General features: G+C 49.4%; 1 protein-coding gene across 3 annotated transcripts in view; it reads left to right on the top strand.

Moving 5' to 3' along the window:
- The window catches only part of NBAS (NBAS subunit of NRZ tethering complex), an 816,956-nt gene that overhangs the window by 171,779 nt on the left and 632,536 nt on the right, over positions 1-12,641 (top strand). The gene's annotated exons all lie outside the window — the stretch shown is intronic.

Genomic DNA, 12,641 nt, shown 5'->3' with positions numbered 1-12,641 from the left:
ATCCCAATATGTAATATTGACTACACCTTTCCTCCGTTCCCACCTGGGTGTACGCCTGCCATTCCACATCTCTGTGAGTGACTAACACAAAATACATATCGAATAAACTGTTCAGTGCATTCGTAGATAAAATCCTCTGCCCATGGCATGTCCTCTAAGTAAAACCGGCCTAAACTGTTTGGCTCCAGCATGAGGGTCCTCTTATTCCCTCCATTGTGGCTGGCTGTGACCAGCAGAGAGGTTGCTGTGCATGTGCCGACTCTCCAGCCATTGCTATGTCAGTCCGCGCCTATCTTCACAATGGGTGTTCTCTTATCTCCCTGTACAGGCTGGCTCTGGCCAGCAGTGAGTGCAGAGGGTGCTGCGCATGTCTCTGCGCTTTATATTTATTTCTTAAGTATTTCTGAATACAGCTGAGCACATTTTCTGGGTTGAGCTTTCATAGCAATGAATAGAGAGTACCGACTCGTTCATAATCACCTCTCCACTCACTGATGGTGCGATCCCTGCTCGACAGGGGACTCTAGTTGTGGAGATAAAAGGGAACTGACATAACAATTAGTGATGGGTGAACATGGGGATGTTTGGGTCCGGCGGGCTCGTCTGAACATCTAAACAAATGTTTGGTTCAGGTGCCAGAATGGTACCCAAATCCGGACGCCATTCAGATTAATAGGGGACCTGAACATCTGCATGATAGCGTGGCAAACACTGGCTTTGATCGACAGTAAGATCTTTACTGCTGGTCAGAGAGCTGCAGGTTCAGCGCTGTCAAATGAAAGTGTGAGCCAGCAGCTGCGACGGGTGGTAAATAGGTTACTGCTGGTCACAGACTTCGAATGATGAGATTACTGCTCTCATCAGCCTACGCATGATGTGTCTGATACAAGCGAGAGCAGGCACATCTGATGGGAGTATTCATCTGCCGGCGCCTGTACGCTTTAAATAATTAAAAAGAAAAAATTTTGTGAAGTTGCTTCTATTTTTGAGTAGAATGATTCCACACTCTTAAAAAAATAAATATGAATTTAAAAAAACTGCGTTGGGGTCCCCTGTTATGATTGAGTCACCGTAGGAGGCAAAAACAGAAATGCTAGCTAAGTCCAGAAAACCAGAGAGGTTGGCAGCTATCGGATTGCAGACCCCTGATCCTATCCACAACAACTAACAGTAGCCGTGGGGGGTTCCTACGATGCCCTAGACCCCTCGATCACAGCCGGAGAATTAAATAGGCCTAAAGAAAGAAAGGAGAAATCTAAACTGCCCCAGAGCAGACCCCAAAGCAATAGGCAGCCCCCAACATATAATGACGGTGAAGCAAGATGAAAACACTAACACAGACAGAAAGATAGACTGAGCAAAGACGGGGCCCAAGCTAACTAGATAGGAAAGGACAGGAAGGCTGCTGTCTGCAATCCGTGAAAAACCCTATAAAAATAAGAGCCAACAGACTGACAGTGAAAAAGGCCCTGAAGACGCTAGGCTTCAAAAAAACTATGTCAGTACTCAGGAATATTCTGAAGACAGAGCAACCGGCAAAAGGAGATTCAGCTCACCCCAGCAGGGAATGGCAGAATCCAGAAAAGCAAGGAAAACAAAAACAAAACACAAATGCTAACAGGCAAAGCAGAAAACTTAGCTTTAGAGGAGCAGGAATCAGACTGGTGTCCTAGAAGTCCACAGAGAAATCACCCGCAGGGCAGAAGGGCGTCTGCAGCCTTATATCCAGTCCGTGACTCCACTCAGCCAGTCATCCTCATTAGGCTCAGGTGCCTGATAATCAGGCTCATTACCTTCCTTTACCAGAATAGGGAGTTCACCAGACCTCAGTGACGAAGGGGAAAATGAACTCACAACAGTACCTCCCCCTTGAGGAGGGGTCACCGAACCCTCAACCACGCCACCAGGGCGATCAGGGTGAGCCCGATGAAAGGCACGCACCAATCTTTTGGCATGAATATCAGAGGCAGAGACCCAGGAATTATCCTCCTGACCATAACCCTTCCACTTAACCAAATACTGGAGTCTCCGTCTAGCCAGACGGGAATCCAGTATTTTCTCTACCTCATATTCCATGTTACCTTCAACCAATACAGGGTCTGGAGGTGCCACCCCAGGAACAACCGGTTCAACAAACCTCTTCAACAAGGACTTATGGAACACATTATGGATTTTAAATGTGACAGGAAGAGCCAAACGAAAAGAGACCGGATTAATAATCTCCAAAATTTTGTAAGGTCCAATAAATCTAGGCTTAAACTTAGGAGAAGCCACCTTCATAGCAATATTTTTTGATGATAACCACACCATATCACCAATCTTAAACTGGGGACCAATGGTCCTATGTCGATTGGAAAACCGCTGGGCCTTTTCCTGGGAGAGAGAGAACTTATCCACCACTTGGTCCCAGATCTGGTGCATTCTCTCCACCACAGTGTCAACACCTGGGCAGGCAGAAGGCTCCACCTGCCCTGAAGAAAATCGAGGATGAAACCCAAAGTTACAAAAAAAAGGTGACATCAAAGTGGCAGAACTAGCTCTATTATTTAAAGCAGATTCGGCCAAGGGCAAAAATGAAACCCAATCATCCTGATCAGCGGAAATAAAACATCTCAAATACGACTCCAAGGTCTGGTTTGTTCTCTCTGTCTGCCCATTGGTCTGAGGGTGAAAAGCAGAGGAGAAGGACAACTGAATTCCCAGCTTGGAACAGAAGGTCCTCCAAAATCTAGACACAAACTGAACTCCTCTGTCAGATACAATGTTCTCAGGAATCCCGTGTAAGCGTACCACCTGTTGCAAAAACAGGGGCACCAACTCAGAGGAAGATGGCAACTTAGGGAGTGGTACAAGATGAACCATCTTAGAGAACCTATCACAAATCACCCAAATAACAGTCATTCTTTGAGAGACCGGCATATCAGAGATGAAATCCATTGAAATATGGGTCCATGGCCTCCTGGGGACCGGCAAAGGCATCAACAACCCACTAGAGTGAGAACAAGATTTAGACCGGGAGCAAGTCCCACAGGACTGCACAAAATTCCTGGCATCATGAGACAAGGTGGGCCACCAAAAAGAGCGACTCACCAGATCTCTAGTACCAAAAATACCTGGATGACCAGCCAATGCAGAGCAATGAACTTCAGACATCACTCTCTTCTTCCACTGGTCAGGAACATACAACTTTCCACTGGGACAACGCTCAGGTTTGTCCTCCTGGAACTCTTGCAGAGCAAGTCTCAAATCGGGCGAGATGGCAGAAAGAACTACCCCTTCGCCTAAGATGGTAGCAGGCTTGGTCACCACAGGAGAATCCGCAAAGAAACTCCTAGAGAGGGCGTCTGCCTTGACATTCTTAGTTCCAGGAAGAAAAGAGACCACAAAATCAAAACGTGTAAAAAAACAAGGCCCACCTAGCCTGTCTAGGGTTCAAGCGTTTAGCCGACTCTAGGTAAATCAAATTCTTGTGGTCAGTGAGGACCACAACTTGATGTTTAGCTCCCTCCAACCAATGTCTCCACTCCTCAAATGCCCATTTCATGGCCAACAGTTTCCGATTCCCCACATCATAGTTACGTTCAGATGGAGAGAACTTTCGTGAAAAGAAAGCACAGGGATTCATTTTAGATGTTACAGGATCCTTTTGGGACAAAACAGCTCCTGCACCAATCTCAGAAGCATCCACCTCTACCTGGAACGGGAGTGAGACATCAGGTTGCCGCAAAACCGGGGCGGAGGTAAATCTTCGCTTCAGCTCCTGAAAGGAAGCAACAGCCTCCGGAGACCAATTCAACACATCAGCACCCTTCTTAGTCAGATCAGCCAATGGCTTGGAAATACTAGAAAATTTTGCTATAAATTTCCGATAAAAATTAGCAAAACCCAAAAACTTCTGGAGGGCCTTCAAAGAAGTGGGCTGAACCCAATCATAAATGGCCTGTACCTTGGCCGGGTCCATTTCAATAGTTGACGGAGACCAAATAAATCCCAAAAATGAAATCCTCTGTACTCCAAAAAGGCATTTCGATCCTTTGACATACAGGGAATTCTCCCTCAAGATCCGGAACACAGTCCGAATATGTTCCACATGAGAATCCAAATCCTTGGAGAAGATCAAAATATCATCCAGATAATCAAAAATTTATCGACAAAGTCTCGGAAAATATCGTTCATGAAGCACTGGAAGACAGAAGGGGCATTAGTAAGCCCAAAAGGCATCACCAGGTACTCAAAATGTCCCTCCGGAGTATTAAACGCCGTCTTCCATTCATCCCCCTGCTTAATGCGGATAAGATTATACGCCCCCCTGAGGTCAAGCTTGGTAAACCAGCAAGCACCTCTAACTCTAGAGAATAGATCCGAAATCAGGGGTAACGGATACTGATATTTAATAGTAATTTTGAGGGCACGATAATCAATACAAGGCCTTAAAGAACCATCCTTTTTGGCCACAAAAAAAAAAACGGCACCTAAGGGTGAAGAGGATGGTCTAATATGCCCCTTCTCCAACACCTCCTTAATATAGGACCGCATAGCCTCGTGCTCGGGTACAGATAAATTGAAGAGCCGACCCTTGGGAAATTTACACCCCGGGCTTAGTTCAATTGCACAGTCATAACTCCTATGAGGAGGCAAGGACGCAGACTCATTCTCACTAAATACATCATAAAAGTCCGCCAAATAGTCAGGAACATCATGCGACTGAGGAGAGGTGGAAAAAACCGGAGCCTCACTTAGGGCACACCGACAACCCCAACTCACCACAGACAGAGATTTCCAATCCAAAACTGGATTATGAATTTGCAACCAGGGAAACCCCAGAACAACGGCATCATGCAGACCATGCAACACCAAAAATCTGCAATTTTCTTGATGGTCTGCGGCGACCCGCATGACCACCTGCGTCCAAAACTGAGGTTTATTTTTAGCCAAAGGAGTAGCATCAATCCCCCTCAAAGGGATAGGCGTCTGCAGAGGTGTCATCGGAATTCCACAACGTTTAGCAAAATCCAAGTCCATTAGGTTTAACGCTGCTCCCGAATCCACAAAAGCCTTGGCGGAAAATGTGGACAGGGAGCAGATCAGAGTAATTGCCAGAAGAAACTTAGGTTGAACACCACCAACAGAAAACGTGTGTGCAAAGCGTTTCTCTCGTTTAGGACAAACAGAAATAATATGCGAGGCATCTCCACAGAAAAAACTCAGCTTATTACGCCTTCTGAACTCCTGACGTTGCGCCTTAGACAAAACTCTATCACATTGCATAGGTGCAGACGTCTGTTCAACCGGTGGCAACACCTCTCGTGCAATCCTGTGTTCACGTAAACGCCGATCAACCTGAATGGCTAATGACATAGAATTGTCCAGACCAGAGGGAACAGGAAATCCCACCATAGTATCTTTTACGGCTTCTGACAAACCCTTCCGAAAGAGAGCAGCCAAGGCATTATCATTCCAGGTAGTAAGGACCGCCCACTTTCGGAACTTTTGACAGTACAACTCTGCAGAATCTCGACCCTGGTTCAATGCCAACAGGGTCTTTTCAGCCTGATCAATAGCATTAGGTTCGTCATACAACAACCCCAAAGCTTGAAAGAATGCGTTCACATTAGTCAGAATAGGATCATCTGGTTTCAAAGAAAACGCCCAATCCTGGGGATCGCCACGCAGCAAAGAGATGACAATTTTAACCTGCTGCGCGGAGCTCCCTGACAAGTTAGGCTTCAAGGCAAAAAATAATTAACAATTATTTTTGAAACTCAAAAATTTAGATCGATCCCCAGGTGTAGGGATCTTTGGTTCAACAGCATGCGAACGAGCAAGGTAGGCGGAAATTCCCCGCACTTCCGCAGCGAACTGCTCCACACGGTCAGACAATTGCTTTATCTCCATTGAGAGAAAAAAAAATTCCCCCTACGGCCTCAGAGATATAGAGGAAAGAATATACACATTTTTTTTTTTTTTTTTTTTAAACACAATTCTTTCCTGCTATTGAGTACCCTAGGATCTGCGGTACGGCGGGTGAGTCTGTTATGATTGAGGCAAAAACAGAAATGCTAGCTAAGTCCAGAAAACCAGAGAGGTTGGCAGCTATCGGATTGCAGACCCCTGATCCTATCCACAACAACTAACAGTAGCCGTGGGGGGTTCCTACGATGCCCTAGACCCCTCGATCACAGCCGGAGAATTAAATAGGCCTAAAGAAAGAAAGGGGAAATCTAAACTGCCCCAGAGCAGACCCCAAAGCAATAGGCAGCCCCCAACATATAATGACATTGAAGCAAGATGAAAACACTAACACAGGCAGAAAGATAGACTGAGCAAAGACGGTGCCCAAGCTAACTAGATAGGAAAGGACAGGAAGGCTGCTGTCTGCAATCCGTGGAAAACCCTATGAAAATAAGAGCCAACAGACTGACTGTGAAAAAGGCCCTGAAGACGCTAGGCTTCAAAAAAGCTATGTCAGTACTCAGGAATATTCTGAAGACCGAGCAACCGGCAAAAGGAGATTCAGCTCACCCCAGCAGGGAATGGCAGAATCCAGAAAAGCAAGGAAAACAAAAACAAAACACAAATGCTAACAGGCAAAGCAGAAAACTTAACTTTAGAGGAGCAGAAATCAGACTGGTGTCCTAGAAGTCCACAGAGAAATCACCCGCAGGGCAGAAGGGCGTCGGCAGCCTTATATCCAGTCCGTGACTCCACTCAGCCAGTCATCCTCATTAGGCTCAGGTGCCTGATAATCAGGCTCATTACCTTCCTTTACCAGAATAGGGAGTTCACCAGACCTCAGTGACGAAGGGGAAAATGAACTCGCAACAGTCCCCCCTCATTTTTGACAACCAGCCAAGCTAAAGCTGGGAGCTGTTATTCTCAGACTTGAAAGGGGCCATGGCTATTGCCCCCCTCCCGGCCTAAAAATAGCAGCCTGCAGCCTCCCCAGAAAAGGTGCATCTATTTTGGCACTTTGCATGGCTTTTCCCACTTGCGCTGGCAAGTGGGAAAATTGTTGTGGTGTTAACATCAGCTGTTTTATGGCCGCTGATATCAAGTCCACAGTTAAGTAATGGAGGGGCATCTAGAAGACATCCCCATTACTAACCCCATAGTTAGATTGTAAAAAAAGACAAAGCACGAAAAAAATCCTTTAATAAAAAAGCGCAGTTCTACTCACCTTTTACGCCTAATGCATTGAAGTCCATGTCATCTGTAAAAGACAGAAAATGGCAAACAACCATAATACTCACCTTTTACGCCTAATCCACCGCTGCCCATGTTCCCTGGAAAAGAAGAAAAATAATAAACAATGATAATGATCTTGACAGCCGTTGGTGTTTCTCTCGCTGTCATGCAGATAAGTGTGGGAAACACCTGATGTTCTGAACTCGAACAGTAACACGGACTTCCTGGAGAAGTCACTGTTAAGGGTCCATGCACGAGCACCATGTGTTGGGTGCAGACCCCAAACTTTACTGTTTGGATTTGTCCATCTCTAATAACAATGAATGGAGAGAGCCAGCATTAAGGCATCCACCTCCACTAACTGCTGGTCGGACATCAGCCAGAAAAGGGAATGTGGGAAGTCCTGGTATAGAGATTAGTGCAGGATCCAAAAGTTGGATCTGTAGCCTAGCCATCAGACATTTGTGGCACATCCTGTACAATAAATATCTCTTGAAACCACCCCTTTGCCTGTGTCCATTTAGTGACATCTTTTGTCTTCATGGTTTTCTCCTTCGCCTCATTGGGGGACACAGATACTGTGGATGTATGCTTCTGCCACTAGGAGGCTTGACACTAAGTGAAAAAAAGGTTAGTTTTTTGCTTAGTGTCCATGGAGGCACACGTCTGGTTTTTCTCCAGACTTTTTTCGTCTTTTTCCATGAAGATGTGACAGGGGCAACGGATCCTATTGAAAGGGTCCGATTTCGCCAAACCAACAATGGACGAGCACGTGCTAGTGTCCCTCCACGTATCCTCTCCCGCGTCGTGGGACACAGTGCCGGACTTAGCTCGGACCACCCCTAGGTATTGAAACCATGTACAGAGGCTGTACAGAGTCACAAGACTAGTCCGTGCGGCCCCCACTGCTCCACCAATGCTTAGACTGTGGTACTGCAAGGTGGTGGACGGTCCCTCTCCTCACCCCCTGAAGGGGTTAGATGGAGCTAGGGTGCCTGCACCGTCCTATTTTATCAAGGCCCCCTCACATACCTGCACTCAGGCTGAAGAGAATCATCGGTGAGGAGAGGGTCTGGGAGGGCTCCTGCGAACATCTCAGGGCTGGAGCCCCAGCCGGTAGAAGCCACCGGCCATGCAAGGCTGAGGGTGGCTGGATCCGTCAGGCGGCGCCGCGCAGTTAGTGGCGCCATGTGTTTTGTGTACCGCGCCCCCCCCCCCCCCCCCCCCTGGCGGGTAGGGGTAAAATTGAGCCGGAGCTATGCCGGAAGTCCCGCCCCTGGAGCCGCGCGTCACTTCCGGCGGCCCGCCCCGCATTGGGCGGTGGTGAAAAAATTTAGGCCCCGGCTTCGGAGCGCGGCTAGGCCGCAGAATGAAAGCACCGCCCCTAGAGCGGTTTTACATGCTGGCTCACTCTCACAGCTGGTGGCGCGTGATTGGAAGGAAGCAGCCAGGACGGGGGGGGAGCAGGACTGGGGTAAGTGCTGCCCGAGAGGCCACGCTACAGGGAAAGCGAGGTGCTACCTCCTCCTCTCATCCCCAGCAGCGGACAGATACAGCATGTCCGAGAAGGCAAAGATGCACATGTTCTTTTATGCTGCATGCATCTCTTGTCGGGCTGCGTTTCCGCGGGCACAGAGCAAGCGATTATGCGAAGCCTGCAAATCCGAACGCGCCCAGGAGCCCTCCCCTGCGACCGTGACCAATGTGTCAAATCCCCCGGAGTGGACCCGATCACTGTCACAGTCCATGGCGTCGCTAACGAGAGCAATAGAGTCCCTTCAAGGCCCAGATAGGGGCAGGGACAATGGCTCGCCGGCCTTAGAGGGAACCTCCACCTCACAAAAGCCTCCGCTCTCACTCCAGGCAGACCCGGAGGAAACGAATCCACACGGTGTCACCTAGTCCATCGGGTGCCTTGGCATCCGTAAGCTCTGCTTCTCGCTCCCCATCACCAGTGGTTGATAGCGAGCAGACCTCGGATTGCGACTCAGACGAGCCCTTTGACCTGGACACTCTAGGGTCACGTGAAACACTGGACAGCCTCATAGAAGCCGTCAATCAGACCCTGGAGATTGAGGATGATCCCGCAGCGGCTACGGGGCATAAAGTGGCATTTAAGCGAGTGAAGCGCCCGCACAGAATTTTTTCCTCTCACCCGGAGTTTGAGGACATAGTGCAGCGGCACAGAGAATGTCCAGACAGGCGTTTCTCGGGTCAAAAGGCACTCGAAACAAGGTATCCGTTTGCTCCGGACCTCCGTAAAAGATGGATGGAATCCCCGATGGTGGATCCTCCGGTTTCGTGCCTAGCCACTAAGACCCTGCTACCCGTCCCTAGTGTTTCCTCGATTAAGGATCCCACGGATCGCCTCATAGAGAGCTTAGCTCGCTCAGTATATGAGGCGTCAGGGTTAGCACTTGCTCCCTCGTTCGCAGGAACTTGGGAAGCTAAGGCTTTGATATCATGGTCAGAAGCATTAAACAAGGTAGCGCAGGAGCAGGATCTACCTGCAGAGATTTCGGAGGTCGCAGGTCAGATGGCAATGGCCGGAGACTATGTAATCAATGCGTCTTTGGATGCGGCAAATTGCTCGGCACTTGCTGCCGCTAATGCAATTTCGATCAGAAGAGCCCTTTGGTTAAGGACATGGTGAGCTGATTCTTCTTCTAAGAAGCTCTTGACGTCCCTGCCTTATCAGTGCGGCTGCCTATTTGGGGAGAAGTTGGATCAACTTATCTCCAACTCCACAGGAGGAAAGAGTGGGTTTCTCCCTCAACAAAAGGTCAAACCGCTCTTTCGTCACCCGTTTCAGGCACGTTTTCGGGCCTTTCGCAACACCGGGTGGACTACAGAGGCCAATTCCGCCGCCTCAGGCCGCCCCAACCAGGATAGGGAGCGGCAGGTCGCATATAGAGCCAACTCATTGGGGAGATTGCGTGCTCATCAGGCCAGATCGAGGGGATCCAGATTTCAAAGATCGTCGGCCAAATGATTCAAGGCCTTCACCAGACGACACCAGCAAGATTGGCGGCAGCCTACTCTGGTTTTTCCACGTCTGGGCCAATGTCGCTCACGACGCATGGGTAAAGGAATTGGTGGCCTCAGGTTACAAAATAGAATTTGTCAGATACCCGCCAAGACGTCTTTATCTTTCCCAGCTTCCCAGGGTGGATGCCCAGGCAAGGGCTCTATTGGGAGCCATCAAATCGCTCCAGCACAGTGGAGTCATTGTTCCAGTGCCGGAACACAAAAAAAAATCAGGGGTTCTATTCCAAACTTTTTGCGGTTCTCAAAAAGGACGGGTCTATCAGGCCTGTTTTGGACCTGAAGCTTCTGAACAAATTCATCAGGATCAGACATTTCCGGATGGAGTCTCTCCGGTCAGTCATATCGGCCATGGAGCAGGGAGAATTCTTGGCCTCAATAGATATCCAGGACGCATATCTGCATAATCCCATTTTTCCTCCTCATCAGTGGTTTCTACATTTCGCCATCAGCTATCTAAGTTTACAGTTCGTAGCGCTACCCTTCGGGCTAGCCACGGCTCCCAGAGTGTTCACAAAGGTTATGGCAGTTGTCATGGCCATACTGCATTCTCGAGGCATAGTCGTCTTGCCTTATCTGGACGACCTCTTGGTCAAAGGCCCTTCAATACGGGCATGCGAGAAAAATGTCAACATCACGCTAGATACTCTTGCCCGCTTAGGGTGATTGGTCAATGCGAAGAAGTCATCCCTTGTGCCAGCTCTAAAGATCTTCTTCCTAGGAATGATTCTCGACACTCGCAGAGGGTTGGTAATTCTCCCTCAGGAAAAGGTGCTAGCGCTCTGGCATGGAGTCAGGACACTTCGGCAACCAGTCCCTCTTACCATCCGATCCGGGATGAGGAGTCTAGGGAAAATGGTGGCAGCAATGGAAGCGGTACCGTTCGCCCAGTTCAATCTTCGCCCTTCAGCGCGCCCTTTGGTCAGCTTGGGACAAGAATCCCTTCACTCTCAACTGGCAGTGCCGACTGTCCTTTCAAGTCAGACAGTCGCTCGGATGGTGGTTAACCAGTTCGTCTCTGACCCAGGGGAAACCTTTCCCCCCAGACCATTGGTTGGTTAATGCAACCGACGCCAGTCTCCTTGGCTGGGGAGCGGTGTTTCGCCACCACACGACCCAGGGACGGTGGTCGCCACAGGAGGGAGGCACGCCTCCCGATCAACTTATTGGAGATACGAGTAATTCGGCTGGCTCTGCAAAAGTTTCATCACTTTCTAGCAGGCCGCCCCATCCGGATTCAGTCGGGCAACGCCATGGCGGTGGCTTACATAAATCACCAAGGGGGCACCCGCAGCAGAGCAACCATGCGCGAGGTGGGGCACGTTCTGCAGTGGGCCGAAGCAAGCCACTCTGTGATTTCGGCTGTCCACATCCCGGGCGTGGAAAATTGGGCGGCAGACTTTCTCAGCCGGCAGGGTCTTGCGTCCGGAGAGTGGTCTTTACATCCCGAAGTTTTCCGACAGATTTGTCAGCTGTGGAGAACCCCGGATGTGGACCTGATGGCATCCAGAGTAAACGCCAAGGTGCCCACATATGTCGCTCGGGCCTGGGACCCGCAGGCAATCGCTGTGGACGCGTTGGTTCTGCCATGGAATCCGTTTCGCCTCCCATATCTATTTCCCCCCGCTGCCACTACTTCCGAGGGTCGTAAAGAAGGTCAAGACGGAAGGGGTCCCAGCGATTCTGCTGGCCCCAGACATGCCCCGTTGAGCGTGGTACGCAGATCTAATGCAGCTGCTCACCGACGTTCCTTAGCACCTGCCAGAGCGCCTAGATCTACTTTCTCAAGGGCCGATTTGCCACCCGAACTCCGGGTGGTCGCTACAATGATTAGCGCCCGGAAGCCTGCTTCAGCATGAATCTTCCACCACACCTGGAAGGTGTTTTTTTTTCTTGGTGTCGAGGCCGCAGTGTTTCTCCGCTGAGATTCTCGATCCCCAACTTCTTGACTTTTCTCCAGTCGGGCCTAGACTCGGGCTTAGCCCCAAGTTCCCTCAGGAGACAAATATCGGCCTTATCCGTTCTGTTCCAGTGCAGAATTGCTACCAATCTGCAGGTGAAGACTTTCATCCAGGGAGTCTCCCACTTGGTACCTCCCTATAAGGCGCCTATGGACGCTTGGGACCTTAACCTGGTCCTACGTGCTCTGCAGGAAGCTCCATTTGAACCGCTTCAGGAAATCTCCTTGAGGTACCTTTCCTGGAAAGTGGTGTTCCTAGTGGCCATCACTTCTATCAGGCGGGTTTCAGAACTGGCAGCCCTATCCTACCAAGTCCTGTTCCTCACTTTCCATAAGGATAAGGTGGTGCTCAGACCAGCCCCTCCTTTTCTGCCAAAAGTCGTGCCCTCTTTTCACATTAATGAAGATGTTGTCTTGCCTTCATTTTGTCCAGCACCGGTGCACCATGTGG

This window comes from Dendrobates tinctorius, unplaced genomic scaffold, assembly GCF_039654945.1.
Source record: "Dendrobates tinctorius isolate UK_male_01 unplaced genomic scaffold, ASM3965494v1 ptg000021l, whole genome shotgun sequence".
NCBI lineage: Eukaryota > Metazoa > Chordata > Amphibia > Anura > Dendrobatidae > Dendrobates > Dendrobates tinctorius.
The sequence above is the reverse complement of the archived record's forward strand: the minus strand, read 5'-3'. Positions and strand labels throughout refer to the sequence as shown.